Source organism: Camelus dromedarius, chromosome 14 (assembly GCF_036321535.1).
Source record: "Camelus dromedarius isolate mCamDro1 chromosome 14, mCamDro1.pat, whole genome shotgun sequence".
In the NCBI taxonomy this organism is placed as follows: Eukaryota; Metazoa; Chordata; class Mammalia; order Artiodactyla; family Camelidae; genus Camelus; species Camelus dromedarius.
Genome location: NC_087449.1, coordinates 45230996 through 45246962, shown reverse-complemented (window position 1 = coordinate 45246962; position 15967 = coordinate 45230996). Strand labels below are relative to the sequence as shown.

Here is a 15967-nt window from a genome sequence, read left to right as displayed (position 1 = left end):
ATTCCAGCTCTTCCCTCCCCCCATAGCAACCTCCCCCCATAGCAATGCCAGGCCCCCGTATGGAATTAAACTCCTGTTTTCCAGGGTGAGGCGTGCTCAGAGCCCGAGAAATGACAATGGCTCCTCATTTCCCAGGCAGTTTCATTATTCATGGGATTTTCTCATTTGAATTCTTCCCAAGAATCAGAGTGAGCAATTTCATATGGAAATACACAGAAAAGTGTGAGGGCAAATAATTACCAGTGGTTGTGTAGTAGTAAACGGTTCTGCTGAGTTGGTCCTAGTCACACTTGGTCATGACTCTCATATCTGCCCCAACCTTGAACCTGTAGTCTGGGAGCCAGGATGGACTGGGCTGGTAGGCAGGTGGCCAAGGGAGGGGGCAGAATGTGCTGGAAGGGTATAGAAAGCTTCTGGGGGTCCTGGGAAGAGGTTCCCATCCAGGAACTGAGAAGGGCTGTCCTCGCCCTGAGGCTTTTAGAAGCCATCTCCAGATGTCACTTGGAAGCTGGCTGAGAGTGCAGGGCAGTGTGTGACTGTGTCTGTGGGTGAGCAACCATGTGAGTGATGCTGTATGCTGTGTGCATGGAAACGTGTGCATTAGTGTCTGCATGTGAGTTTGTGACTATGGCTGCGGGTGTGTGACCTTCTGTGTGACAGTGTGCCCGTTTGATACCTGTGAGTGACTTCACATGTCTACGTGTGTGCATGTCTGTGAGTGTGTGAGTGTGTGGGCTGGGAGGGGGGGCATGCTGCCCCATATGCCTGTGTGTGGTGGCTGGGGGGTGTCAGCATGCCACATGTGCCTGTGACTGTGTGTGTGTATGTGTCTCCAGGCACCTGTGTGGGACTGCTGGTGTGTGTTTTGGGGAGAAGCCACACTCTGGTAGAGGCAGGGTGGTGGTGGTGGAATTCACCTGTTGTTGGAGGTCATTTCTGATGTCAGGTGTTTCCATGTTCAATAACACTCACTTGAAACAATTTTTTTGAGCATCAGTGTTGCAGATACAGTGAAGAACCAGACAGCCAAGACCCTGCACTCATGAAGCTGACAGTTATGTGAAGAAAATGAGGAGGGGATAAATAATGATCCTAATAAAGACATTATCATAATTTTTGGGATAGTTGCTATGAAGGCAAAGAACTAGTGCTGTGTGAGACCAACAGAGGGTCCTGATTAGGCCTGGGGGTCAAGGTTAAGGGGGGTTTCTTTGAGGAAATGACATTTTGGCCAAGGCCTAAAGAATAAGTAGGAACTGGCCAGGCAGAGGTGTGCTGGGGATGGGTGTGGGAGGAAGAATATTAGAGGCAGAGGAAACAGTAGGTGTAAAGATTGATGTAGAACAGAGCAATTTCCTTGGAGAAACTACAAGGAGGCCAGGGATGGGGGTGCATGAAAGGAGTCTGGAAGAGTGGCAGTCAGCAGATCTTTGGGGCTTTCTGGGCCATCATAAAGGCTTTGGACTTCATCCTACAAGCATCTGAAGACCAGGGAAAGTTTGGATGTGAGAATTGATTGTCAGGCTGTAAAGAGTGGATGCGAGGAAACTGGAGGGGAGATTGATGCAGTGGTCCAGGCAGAGGATGGTGTTGGCTTGGCCTGGGAGGTGAGACTGGCAAAGATGGAGAGAAGTGAAGAGATTCCAGGAGTATTTTGGGGTTAGGATTGACAAGCCTTGGCTGTGGATGGTGCATGTAAGTGAGGGCAGCAGAGGGAGGTGTCTGGGATGACGCCCAGGATTTTAGTTCCAGCTTCAGGCTTCTTGGAAATGCCAGCAACTGAGATGGTGACGCTGGGGGGAGGATGGACTGAAAATTCTAATTTGGACGTGTTGAGTTTGAGATGTCGGTAAGACACAGAGGTGGAAATGTCCAGGAGGCTGTTGTAGTTAAAAAAGCCTGGCGTTAAGGAAGGTTTAAGCTTGGAGACGAGGATTTATGGAGAGTAGAAAACAGCTGGGGTGAGTAGATCTGGGGAGAGGGAAGTGGCTTTCTTTGCCTTGGTTTCAAAGTCTGCTGTTTAGGGACAATTGACCATAGTAATTAAGATTCTGGGCTCTGCTTCTGGGTATATACCCAAAAGCTTTGAAAGCAGGGGCTTAAGCAGATACTTGTATACTAATGTTCACAGAAGCAATAGCTAAAAGGTGGAGACAACCCACACTGCCATCCACGGATGAATGGATAGAGTGTAGTGCATCCGTACAATGGCAGATCGTTCAGCCTCAAAAAGGAATGAAATTCTGACACCTGATACAACTTGAATGAACTTTGAGGATATTATACTAAGCTAAATAAGCTAGACACAAAAGGACAAAAAACTGTATGATTTCATTTCGAAACTCAATGAAGTACTTAGAGTAGTCAAATTCACAGAGACAGAAAATAGAATAGAGATTACCGGGGACTGGGGGGGGGGGAGGAGGAAATGGGGGCTATTGTTTACTGGGTATGGAGTTTCAGTCTGGGATGATGACAAAGCTCTGGAGATGGATGGTAAGGATGGTTGCACTACAATGTGAATGTCCTTAACGCTATTTAATTGTACCCTTAAAAATGTTTACAATGGTGAATTCTATGTTATGTCTATTTTACCACAATTGAAGAAAATACTGTAGACTCTGGAGCCAGCCAGACTGCTGGGTTTGAGTCCCAGCTCTCTCACTTAGAAGCTGTGTGACTTTGGGCAATTTGCTAAGCCTCTCTGTGACCCAGTCATCTCATCTGTGAAATGGGTATCATAATAATACCTATCTTGAAGTTGTTGAAGGGGTTAAATGAGTTAATATGTGTGATGTGTTAAGAACACCGTACATGCTTGATGTGGCTATTATTACCTTTAACAGCAGCAGACCAGAACCTTGGGATGAGGGAGCTGGACCAGTGCCTTGTGGCAGGTGGGATGAACCTCACTTGCTTTTGCTTTTGTGTCTTGCCCCTGTTGTGCACCATCACTGGACAGTCAATGTTGGAGGACCGGAGGCCCGCAGTTGGGTGGAGCTCCCTGGGGCCCACGTGGTGGAGCAGAGAGAACCCAAGAGAGAAGTTAGATGGGGAAGGAGAACCTCATGGAAGACAGGACAGCTTGGTCCAGCCACCCTCTGCTACTGCTTGCAGAGTCTGCTGCCCGACTAGGATTTGGGGTGAGTCTCTGCGAAGGAAACCGTGTAAGTCAGGGTTTTCCTGAGAAAGAGAACCAATGGGATGTGTGTGTGCACAAGTGCGTGTACCTACATATATACCTATGTATACAAACAAAGTCATTTCTTCTGAGGAATTGACTCGCATGATTATGGAGACTGGCAAGTCCAAATGTGCAGTGTGGGCTGGCAGGCTGGAGACCCAGGATTGCCGATGGTGTGGTTCTAGTCCAAAGGCCATCTGCAAGAATTTTCTTTTGCTCCAGGAGGCCTTGTGGCTTTTTTGGGGTGTGTGTGTGTTATATTTAGGTCTTCGACTGATTGGATGAGGCCAGCCCACATTATGGAGGGCAATCTGCTTTTATCAAGTCCACAGATTTAAATGTTAATCTCATCCAAAAACATCTTCACAGAAGCATCCAGGATAACGATTGACCAACTATCTGAGCATCCCATGGTCCAGCCAAGTTGACACATAAAACTAACCATCACAGGACTGACTTCCTCGTGGCCCTGACTAGGGACATGCAGGAACCCTCAGCAGGTCTCAATCTATTTCCTACAAAGGACCACAGAGATCCTTCCAAGTGTGATTCTGATCACGTCACTCCCCTTTGCTCCAGGATAAATACCACTTTCGCATTATTCCTTACAAGGCCCTGCTTACCTCCTTGCCTACTTACCCATTCACCTGCTTGCATTTCAGTCTTGCTCTCTGCTCTCCAGATGTATTGGTCTTAGTTCTGACCCTGCTCCTTCCTCCCACATGTTTTTTGAGGATGTTGGTTCTGACTTCTTGGGAGGATCCCCTACCTCTTACCCAGATCTCTTGATTCCTACACCTGCCCTCACCTGACTCTTCTGCATCTGGGCCCTGGGCTAGGCACTGAGGACATGTGGGCAGGTTAGAGCTGGGCGAGGATGAGACAAAGGGACCGAGCGAGACAAGGTTGAACAGGTGCTGTGGGAGCAGAGCAGAGCACTGTTGGGGAGGGAGCAGTCTGAGCCCCCAGGACCACTTCCCCCAAAGGAAGACAAATTTGGCCAGATTCAGGGTGTCAGGTCCTGTTTACTAGCAGGCAGGGAGGCCATGCTGTCACTCACTCAGTCCTCATGGTGGGACTAAACCTGAGCCAGGCAGGGTCAGTGTTAAGGGGGTACTTTGGGGGACTTCAGCCCCCACTCCCAACCTCCGTTAGCATTTCCCCTCTGAAATGACATGAATCAAACATTAAAATAAAAAGAGTGTGTTTATTATTCAAATTGCCTTCAAGGTAAGTCCCCCAGATGCCTCTTCTGGTTGGGTTGTCAACCCTGAGTCCATGTAGAAGTTCTGGAACCAAGGCTGGAGCCAGATATTAAGCCTCATTCTCTTTTCAAACAAGTCTAGGGTCTCCACTGCTTTGGGCTTGGCCATAGTTTTAGTTATCTATTGGATTTAGGGATGTGGGCAAGACTTTTGGGCTTCAGACATTGACCTAGCTAATAATAAGTGGCTTCTTTTTTTTGTTTTTTGGTTATTCCTTGGGTGTGTAGCTTAAGAAGAAGGAATAATTAGTGGAACAAAATGCAGGCACAACTAGGCCTTCCAGTCAAATGCCACTGACTAAATCAAAACCTCATTTAGAATTCTGATAAGAATGACTAACATTCTTAATATGAAGTGAACAGAGAGAATGAAGGAGGGCTTCACATAGGAAATAACACTGTAACACTGGGTTTTGATGGGTGAATAGGAGTTCTTGGAAGAGCATTCATGAGGAAAGTGCAACAAAGCAGAAAAGAAAAACAGGCTTTGAAGTCAGAATGAAACGGGTTCAAGTTATCTCAGTTGCCAGCCGTGTGGTGTTAAGCAAGTCACTTCTCTCTTTGTATCTGTTTCCTTACCTATAAATTAGGGATAAAACAAATGATTCTCCAGGGTTATTGTAAAGATTGATGATAGTCCTATGAGCTGCTTGGCAAACTCTCGGTGTTTAATAAAGCAGCAAAAATTCTTACTTGGGGGCATCTACGTTTAGAAGTCTGAGCCCCGGAAAGGTCTACCATGCTTGGAGCACAGAGGGAGATTCTGCGGGCTCCGTCATGTTCGAGGGGCTCAAGTTCTCTTCTGTCTCTCACCCCAGCCCAATCCCAGCTCACCACATCCATTGACTTGATCAGCTGATAACAATTAATTATAAGTGGAGGAATCTAGGTCCCAGCCAGGCTCAGCCTGGAGGATGGACTGAGGGAGCAGGCGAGGAGGGAGGGGCCCCTGAAGTCTCCCCTGCTGGCTCTTCCCAGGTCAGTTCATGATCAACTGATAAACCAGAGGGAGAGGCCCAGGCACTGTCCCTGTCCACCTGTTCTGCTGGCCCTGGTGACGCTAGCATTCTGCAGGCAGTCGTTCAGGTGTGAGAGGTCACACTGCATGTGTCACAGGCAGGGCCAGTCCACAGAGGGCAAGGTTGGGGACGGAAGGGAAATTGCCTGGGTTTGTGGGGCAGGTTCTGTGCTGACTTGGCCTCGTCCTCCCTCCCTGGCTTCATGTGACTCCATGGCGTGGCTGCGGGCTGTGGGAAGCAGGCCACATTTGGGGCTTTTGTTAGTTCTGGGACTTAGAGGGACAAAGTGGGAAGAGCTGGAAGCTCCGTTCCTCTGGCTTAATGCTACTCATGCAGCTTTTTGTGGGCGACGTGTTTCATCATTGAACTTACCTCTGAACGCTCCACAGCACTTCATTGTACTTTGCTTCCTGTGGCACAAAGCAGGATACTCGTTGGAAAGGGGACGTCTGAGTTAGGATCCGGGCTCTCCTTGGGTTATAGTAGGTGCATCGCTTCACCTTTCTGCACCTTAGTTTCCTCATCTGTGAAACGGGACGCCAGGCGGTGGGGCCGCGTAAGTTCAGATGGGCTAATGCCTGTGGTTGAGCTTTGGCTGCTGTATGGGGACAGGACATCAAGGTGAGGATGGGAGTCTCGTTCTTGCTGGAATCCTGGGTGGGTTTTAATCCTTCAGTGTGATGGGCCCTTTCTGTCACAGCAGGATCTCGAGTTTTTGTTGTCTTCCCGTCAACCCCTTGTGCATTTAAACCCCGTGGTGTGTGGGTCCAGGCAGACGTATCTTGGAGCAGAGGCCTCTAAGGCAGAATTTCTCCAAGTGTGGCCTCTGGTCCAGCAGCAGCACCTGGAGTGTGTTAGAAATGCAGATTCTCAGGCTCCATCCCAGACCTTGTAAATCCAACTCAGGCCCAGCCCTCCCAGTGATCCTGACGCTGGAGTTTGGGAATCACTGCTCACAGCACTGCCCCTTCCACAGGCTGCCCTCCCGCTGTCCCCCCATCCCAGCTGGAAGCCCCTTGGAGGAGAGGAGGCTGCAAGACCTCCACTGAGTCTCCCTGCTGGAGAGAGAACCCTGGGGGTGGCGTCTCTTCCCTCTGACTCTATCTCAAGACATCTCTGAACCTCACCAGCGGGGCTGATGCCAGAGTATATGAATAGCTCATTAGCTCTGCTCTGGGCTTCAATCCCTCTTAATTAGTTTTGCAAACGATATTCATAAAAAAAGAAAAAAATACCCAAACTCATCACAAATCAAATGCAGGTCCCTGCGAAGTTTGTGGATGTGGGTATATAGGAGTGTGTCTCTGTGTGTGTGTGCGCCTGTGCGTGAGAACACATTTGTGAGCGTGTGGGTGAACGTGGCGTGTGAGTGGGCGTGCTGGTGCCCGCACATTTCAGCGAATGCACATGGGCTCAGGAGTGAGCGTTCTGTTGTGGTGTCTGTGTTCACACATCCACCTCTTCTCCAGGGACCCCCCACCAAGATTACTCCTCCCCTCCTTACAAGTCATTATTCCTAATGGACCCAGGTTGCGGGGGAAACATAAACTTTCAACCCACATCTGTCCTGTTTTGCTTCACAGCGTTCCCAGCCCTGGGTTACAGGGGCAAAGATGGCCTAGTAAAGGCCTGCCCTGGTCAGCTGAGCAGTCAGGGTCCCCACTGCAGGGACTATCCTTTGGGTCCAGTCTGAGGATGTGATGAGGCTGCTGGGTGTCCCTTTATACTCGTGATGTCACGTGATGCCTGGACCCTTTACCTCTCTTGTTCCCCCCCTGCCCCTCGTCGATTCCTCTGCTCCTCTGGGGGCAGATCCTCAGGCCTCCCTCCCAGGGAGAGTCAGCTGGCAACTGGGCTGCCTGCGGGGTTGGGAGCGATGACCAGCTTTGGGGTGATGGGGCTGGGTGTGCCCCGAGATGCTTAGGCCTAGAGTCTGGGGGCACTTCCTCCCCTCCCTATTCCCCTACTGCATCCATGCTGTGAGCATGCCTGTTTGGAGCCAAGTAAATTTATGGCATAATCCTGCATGGAAATGCATGGAAATGCTGCCAACCACCATTAAGCCAAGAGAGAGGCTGCATCCCTGGCGCCCTCCGTGGTCTGCTGTCTGCTGGCTTCCACCCTTCCAGAAACAGTAGGGAGCCAGAAGCCAGTCCGACGGCCCAGATTGGCAGAGTGAGGCCATTTGTAGAAGACTCTTTATTAGTCTCACCTGGCCTGGAAGGTTTGCAGCAGGACTGTCTCCTTTGCATTAAACCTGAGCAAACCGGGGAAATGTCACTCTCTGAGTCTCAGCAAAGCCGACAGCTGATAGGATTTATCTAACTGAGATCAGTTCATCAAACTTGGGTAGAGCTGAGCGCCTGGAAAGACGGGGAAATCTGATAAAATCGTGTCTGCTTAAAATGCAAAGGCTCATCGAGATTTTGGAAACAGTCTAAGGAGAGTCTCGGTGAAGCCAGGAGGAACGTTTAGAGGCCCTGAGATGGAGCACGGCAGAATCAGTGGGCGAGGAAGTGCCTGCTTGGTGAGGTGAAGGCGGCAGGAATGCGGGAGTAGGGTGCAGGTGGCAGTTTCTGTTCTGGGTCTTTTGGGACTGAGTCCCACAAAGAAGTGACACCTACTGTGAGCAGACCCAAGGGGGTTTGGGGTGGAGGTGATGTGAGACATGGCCCTGCCCTTGAGAACCTCACAGTCTAATGGGGGAGGCAGACAGAGCCATGGCAACCCGTAACCTGTATACCAGCAGGGTCTATATCAGAGGCTCGAGGTGCTGATAGGAGAACAAGGTGGGAGAAAGTTGTGGTGAAGCACCTAGGCCCTGGAATCAGTTGGGCCCAGGTTCAAACTCCAAACACAGTTTACCAGTTGTGTGTCCTTGGGCGAGTCACCTAACCTCTCTGAGCCTCACTTTCCTCAACTGTGGAATGCGTGTAACAGTTCCTACTTCTCAGGGAGTTATGAACATTGATGAAATACTGTATATAAAATGCCTAGCATCGGGTTTGGCATACAGTAAGTGCTCAGCAGTGGAGCTGGCATCCAACTGGAAGGATCTGGGAAGGCTTCTGGGAGGAGGGGAGGACATCAGGTGGACTTTGAAGGATGAGAAGGACTCTAGCTGGTGGAAATGTGGTGGAATGCCCCTTATTTATGAAGAGAGACATAGGAGTTTCCCGTCTGCACATCAGTGTCCCCCTCCCCTCAGTTCCCCTAGAGGCAGAGGGGAGGCTCAGGACTAGGGGTGATGGGGGCTTGTCTCAGCAGAGTGGGTGCCCTCCCCTCCCTGCTACCTCTCGGCTCCACCCCCCAGCCCTCCCCTCACTCCATCTCGCTGAGTAGTTATCAGTCCTCCTGAGATGTGCTGAGCAGGGATCAATTTCCTGCCATCAGTCAGGAGTGGTGGCATTTGCAGGGCAGTGCGAGGCCTGGGAAGGGGGAAGGGGGAACACGTGGTGCTCTGGGACAGAGTGCTCTGTCCTGCCCTCCCATGGCTGCCTTCTCTCCCTCAAGTCTGTCTGCTCCTCCCTCTTGCTGGGGCTTTAACAGTTTAGGATGGAGGAGAAATGAGATTTTGGTTCCCGGGTGGAGAGGGAGGATCCAGGACTGGGCTGGGTGGAGGAGCTGAGCCTGGGGAGGTGGCAGTACCGTGGCGGCCATCGGTCAAAAGAGCACTGAGTTCTGCGTGGATGGGCTTTCCTGAAGTAGGTCATCCGTATTCCGGATTCATTCAACTTTGTGGCTCTGGGTGATTCGGAGCAGAAACATGGGGCTTGTGGCAGATTCCAGCCTCAATGGAAATCCAAGGCTCAGGGGCCCAGGAGTGGGTGAGGGGAGGCTATGACTCAGGCAGTACAGAGGTCCAGATTCAGGGACCCAGGCTGCTGGGGTCTGCCTAACCTAGGCAGGAGTTTTCTTGATTTAGATGTCTGGGCTGGCCTCAGGTTTGCAACTGGCCACTGCTGACAGCCTCCTCCAGGAAGCTTCTCGGCATGCAACCAGGCCAGCAAGCCCTGCCTTTGGGTCAGGAGTCCCATGTGGGTCTGCGGTGCCTCCCCAAGTCCCTGTTTCCCTAGCTAGACACGGAGCTGCAATTTATTGGGCACTATTCGATGCCAGGCCCTGGGCCAAGTGCTTGATGTATATTAACTCGTTTAATTCTTTATCAACCTGGAGAGACAGGCATGATTAAAATTACCCCAATTTTTTGGGAAATAGGTTCTAAGAGCCTGGATCATTGCTCATGATCTTTTCCCAAATGTCACCTCTTCAGAGAATTCTTCTCTGACCACTTATTTTATTCTTTTCCACCCCTCTCCCACCCCTTGTCCTTTCCATCTTATCACTTTATTTCCTCCTTGTTTATTGCCTGCCTCCCGCACTAAAGTGGAAGCTCCATAAGAGCAGAAACCTTGTCTGTCTGGTTCCCCTATGTGTCTCCGAGCCCAGAACAGCACCCAGAACTGTGCTTTGAACAATGCATGTTTGTTGAGTGAGTGAAAGAATGGATGGATGGATGAGTGAACGAACGAATGCCGCAGGGCTGATAATAGCAGAGTGAAGATTCCAAGTAGGAACCAGGTTCAAAACAACACTACCTGCTGGCAGCCCCTGCACCAATGCCAACTGTCACTGTCAAAGGGAAAGCAACATATAGAGGGAAGGGTTGATACAAGTAGTGGATGCCTTGGGTCTGGGGTGCCAGCAGACACGCCTCAGCTTGATTGCAGCTCTGGAATGAATAGCACGGAGTCAAAGATGTGAAAATTCAGCCCCCAGCCCCTGTTGTGGTTAGTGGCTAGAGATGGAAACCAGTTCTGAGTCACTGGGGCAGAGGCAGGTGGCTGCGGGGAAGGGTGGCGATTTTCTTCGCGTTCATGGACAGGGCTGTTCACCTCTTTCGGGCCAGGAGAGGCAGACAGGGATGCACCTATTGGAACAGCACAGCTGGGGCAGACCGGGTGCTCTGCAGCGCTGGGTGCTGCTCCCCCAGCTCAGACATTTATTAGGGTTTGGGGTGGGGGAGGGATTCTATTTGTCTGGGAATGACAGGGACGGGGAGAAGGGCTTTCGGGAGATGAGTGGCAGGAGAGATAAGCCTGATGTGTGACTTTCTGACGCTTGGTTGGTTTGAAAATAAGTCCTGGGCCCAGATACAGGATTGACAGGAGGATCAGAGAGGGCCGTTTGCTTTCTGCCTTTTGACTTTGACGAGGACCCACGAGTCAGGTGACTGGGTCCTAGTGCCGGAGGAGAGGGTGGCTGTGCCATGGGTCACCTTGACTGGGCTGCTGGGGAACATCAGGTTCCCAGGCTGGTATGTTTTGGAATTAGCCCCCATGACGCTAAATTTCTGGGCTTGCCTTTGCTCCTGTTCTGGGAAGAAGCCTGTCTTGGAACTCACAGACAAAGGGCCGTGAACGAGCTGGACCGCTGGCTGTCTCCCACGTGCATCTCCAGGTCCACTTTCTGCTCTGTACCCCCTGCCGCGTGCTGCAGGAGGCTGATCGGTGTGGACAATTCAACCGGCTCCTTCATCCATTGGCTGGTTGGTTGGGTCAATGCGAGGCACTGGCAGGGAAGAGAGTGGGGTCATGGTCTCCATCCTCCACTTCCCACCCTCCCTTCCCTCTGCTTCTCCCTTGCCATGCGGTTGGCAGTTGGCTCCTACACTCTGAGGCCACAGCTCCTGCCATCCTGCCCTCTCCCTACAATTGCAGTTTCCAGATTCCCCTGCCTTGCAGGCCTGGGATAGTAACAGCTACACCTCCACTCAGAAACCACTGGACTAGAGGCTTCTGGAAGGCAGAGACCATGTCTGATCCATCCCCATATCCCATGCCCAACACAGGGAGGGCACATGCATTTTACTGTCACTGACAGAGAGACTCAGCTGGTTCAGCACATAGTTCCCAACCAATCTCTCTCTCTGCCCCTCCCTGCTCTCCATCCTTATCCAGGTTGTGGCCATCCCTACAGCTCTGAGCAGCTGGCTCCTGTCTCCAGGAAAAAAGCACAGGAGTCCTCCCTGCTCCGCAACCCCTCCCCCTGTCCTTGGCTCCCTTCTTCAGGAATCCTCTTGGGCCTTACCAGAGTCCCTGCCCATCTCGTGGCTTTTCCCTGCAGCAGGTCACCCCTCAGGCCCCCAAATGGCTGGACCCAGGTACCTCTGCCCCAGGCCTTTGTCTTCCATCGATGGTGGCCCCAGTGCCGTTACAATTACTTCTGGCCCCCCCGCCCCCCGACAGACAGAGGGGTCACTTTCATTTTAAAAATTTAATTCAGTTTAATATTTGAGTAGGTAATAAATTACCATATTTCAAGGGTATCTACAGAGGAAAGTCCCCCTCCCACCTGGTCCCCAGCCTCCCAGTCCCCTCCACGGAGGCAGGGTTTTCAGTTTCTTGTGTGTCCTTCCAGGGCCAGTCTTTGCATATAAGGGCCATATACGGATACCCCCATGTATTTTTATAAATTATACTTTCCCCCTCTTTTGTTCACCAATGGTACCATATAATAATATATCCACAGGGTTCTGTGCTTTGCTTTGTCACTTTGTGTCTTAGTGATCACCCCCTAACAAGACAGAGTTTCCTCATTCTTTTTTTTGGGTGGGGATATACTTCACATACCGTAACATTCAGTGATTTTTAATATATTTACAGTGTTGTGCAAGCATCACCGCTATCTAATTCTGGAACATTTCCATCATCCCCCAAAGAAACCCCACACCCATGGGCAGCCACTCCCCATTCTCTTCTCCCCCAGCCGCTGACACCCACTAATCTATTTTCTGAATGAATGGGATTTGCCTATTCTGGACACTGATTATAAATGGAATCACATGATATGTGACCTTTTGGGTCTGGATTCTTTCACTCAGTATGATGTTTTCAAGATTCATCCACGTTGTAGTGTGCATGAGTACTTCATTCTTTTTTTTTTTTAACTGAATAATATTCTGTCTTAGAGATATACTGTATTTTATTTATCCATGCCTCAGTTGATGGATGTTTAGACTATTTCTGCATTTTGGCTATGATGAATGGTGCTGCTGTGAACATCTTTGTACAAGTTGTTACGGGAACATAGGTCTCCGACTCTCCTGGTATGTACTTAGGAGTGGAATTACTGTCACTGCATTCTTCTTAATGTCCACCTAGCATCTCCTTGTATGCATAGACCACAATTTCTTTAAGCCATCACCTGTTGGTGGCCCTTTAGTCCCCTGCCCCCTTTTATTTATTTATTTTTACTATTTCAAACAATGATATGGGGAATAATTTGATATATTCACCAATTCACACATTTCCATGAATTTCTTATTGTTTAATTCTCAGAAGTGTAATTTCTGTGCCAAGGGGCATATGCATTTGTAATTTTGATAGATGTTGCCAAATTGTCTGCCCCTCAACAGAGGTTGTACCAGAAGCAATGTAGGAGATGCCAATTTCCTCTCAATCTCCCCGACACAGTCTTTTAGCAAGCTTTTCGATCTTTGCCAATCTGATAGGTGAAAGGTATACCAGGCAGTTTCATTTTGCATTTTTCTTATTATGAGTGAGGTTGAGTGTCTTTTCAGATGTTTAAGAGCTATCTCTATTTCCTTTGCCGTGAACTATCTTCATATTGTTTGCCCATTTTTTCCCATCATGTTATGGGTCTTTTTCTTATTGATTTATAAGAGCTTTTTATACAAGTGGGAAATTAATACTTTATCTGTGATAAGTACCACGTATTTCTCCTGGTTTGTTGGTTGTCTTGACTTTGCTGATGGTGATTTCTGTCATGAAGTGGTATTCTATTTTTATATAGCCAAGTTTATCAGCAATTTTCTTTTTGGTTTCTGGGTGTCTTGTCAAAGGCCTTTCCCACATTAAGATCATTTTTTAAAAATTCTCTGATTGTTTCTTCTAGGCTACTTACTACTTCATTCAAAAATAATTAAATCTTTGATCCTTCTGGAGTTCACTTTGGCATAGGTGTGAGGTATGGATCTAATTTAATATTGTCTCAATGGCTTCCCAGTTGTCCTAGTAACATTATTGAATAGTTCATCTTCTCCTCAGTGACTTAAATGCCACCTTTCTCATAGACTAAATGCTCACATGTTTTTAGATTTGTTTTTGTGCTTTCTATTCTGTTCCATTGATGTGTTTGTCTACTCATAAGACATACCTACCATTGTATTCAAATTACTGCAGTTCTAGGCTACCTTTAAATACCTGATAGAGCTAGCCTCCCCTCATTACTCTTTAGAATTTTCCTGGCTATTTTGCCTGCTTATTTTTCCATATGAACCTCAAAGTCATCTCGTTTCATTAAAAATTCCCAACAGTACTTTCATTGAAACATGCACATGTTATAGATTAACTCAGGGAAAACAGATATGGCTTTCTGATGTCAATTCTTCCTATCCAAGAACATGGTATGCCTTCCCATTTGTTCAAGTCATCTTTTGGGTCCCTCAGCAGCATTTTAGGGTTTTCTTTATAAATGTATTTTTGCATACTCCTAGGCGTTTTGTCTTTTTCATTTTAATTGTAAATATCATATGTTCGTATCATATCATTATATGCCCCAACTGGCTGTCATTTTGAAGTATGAAGACCATCGACATTTGCATGTTAATTTTGTAACTAGCCATATTATTGAATTTCTTCATTGTTGGTAATAGTTTTTCGGTTGATTCTTTTTGTTGCACCAGTTATGCATATGTTTCTTCTGCAAATAATGATAAGTTTACCTACCCTTTTCAATTTTCAGATAGTTAAGTGATTTTTCTTATTTAAGTGCATTAAGTGGTACTTGCAGAACAAAGTCAGGTCATAGTGAACTTACTGAATGTCCTGGCCTTGTTCCTGACATTAATGAGAATGCTGTTAGAATTTCCTCCTTTGGGATGAAGATGGTTATAGTTGATCCTATTAAGAAGAAGTTGCTTGTTCTTATTTCATTATGAATTTTAAAAATTAAGAATGGTTGTTGATTTAAGCAGATAATTTATGCTTAGATTCTCTAATGTGGTAAATTATATTAATAGATGTCCTGACACTAATGACCTAGCATTTCTTAAGCCCCTCTTGATCATGATATATTGTTCTTTTTCTGTGTTGCCTGGACTCTATAGGCTACTCCTTTATTTAGAATTGTTACAGGGAAATAAATGTGAGATTGATCTATGATTTTTTTGTGTGTGTTCTTCCATTTGGGTAGTAGTATTAGTGCCATGCTCACTTCATAAAAATGATCTAGAAACTTTCCTTATTTTTCCATGTCCTGGAACAGTTTAAATAGTGCTGGAGAGATCCACCCATGAATGATTTGGTAGAATTCAAGGGGCCAACTTCAACCTGCTCTTGACCTGGGAAGATAGTCTCAGTAACTCAGGTGAGCCTGTCACCGCTGTGGTTGGTCCAGCAGGACAGTTTCGGTGGTGCTGACCGTAGGTCTCAGACATGCAGACTCCCAGGTCCTCGAGGTGGCTCCCTCCCTCCCACCATCCGGGATCTCCCTGCTGGGCGGGTCTGTAAGAATTCCACATGGAGAGATCACAGCAGAGCTGGTGGGCAGACATGACCTAGGATGAAGAGACCTGGATTTGGAGGGGAGAATTTCTTCAGGCTGAGCTTGGAGATGTGGTGGCTGCTGAAGTCAGGCTGGGCTCTAGTCACCCCTTCCCTCTCCTCCTTCTCTCTCAGAGCCCACAGAGAGGAGGTTCACCTGTCAGGGTGTGTGTGTCCCCATGTCTAGGGAGCGGAGCCTGACCCCGATCCACCCTCCGTTGCAGTCCTCCGCTGATCTCTCTGTCTGTGGGGGTCCAGGTGGCCGTGGTGCTTCTGCTGGTCCCTGGTCACCTGCTGTTGTAGCACCTGTGTCCAGCAACCAGCAGCGGACAGCTCCAGATTCTGTGAGTCTGCCAAGGACGCGTCTTCTTGACACTTCATAAACGCTACTTTATAAGCTGCGGGTGCGTCTCCCACCTCCGCCTCCTCCTCCCGCCTGCTCCCACCCCTTCAGGCCTGCTGGCACAGTTTAATTTCCAGCCCTGGTATTTCGCCCCAGCCCGTGACAACCTCAGGTGGAAGCAATTTCACCGTCTTGTAACTCACCGGGTCATTATAATTAGTATCCAGGCACCTGGGGCGAGGGCGGAAGAAAGGAAAGAAAGAGTTGATCCAGCCAGGCGAGGAGCAGCCTCTGGGGGCTGGGGGCTGGGGGCTGGGGGCTGGGGCAGCCCTTCCTCCTGCTTCAGCTTGTAACTCAGATTTTCTCAGGGCTCTGAGTCCATCACACTCCCACCCCTTTGTGTGTGTAGGGTGGGAGACAGGCGAGGAGTCAGGCACTGCTGGGGCTGGCCCTGGTTTACACAATGGGAGTATCTGAGTGAGCTCCCCACCACCTCCCCAGAGCCCACATCTGAGGCTAGGGTACGGTGAGGGCCCTGGAGGGAGAGGAGGTACTGCACCTCCCACACCCCGCTGTCCTAAGGACCTGGCA

The 15967-nt window shown here is 48.9% G+C and overlaps 1 long non-coding RNA gene across 1 annotated transcript in view; it reads left to right on the top strand.

Moving 5' to 3' along the window:
* The first annotated feature begins 1768 nt into the window (after positions 1–1768).
* Positions 1769–15967, top strand: part of LOC105086936 (uncharacterized) — a 29744-nt gene continuing 15545 nt past the window's right edge. Inside the window, exons 1-2 of the long non-coding RNA XR_836977.3 lie at positions 1769–1961; positions 2963–3143. This is a non-coding gene — a long non-coding RNA (uncharacterized LOC105086936). The remainder of the gene's footprint in view (positions 1962–2962; positions 3144–15967) is intronic.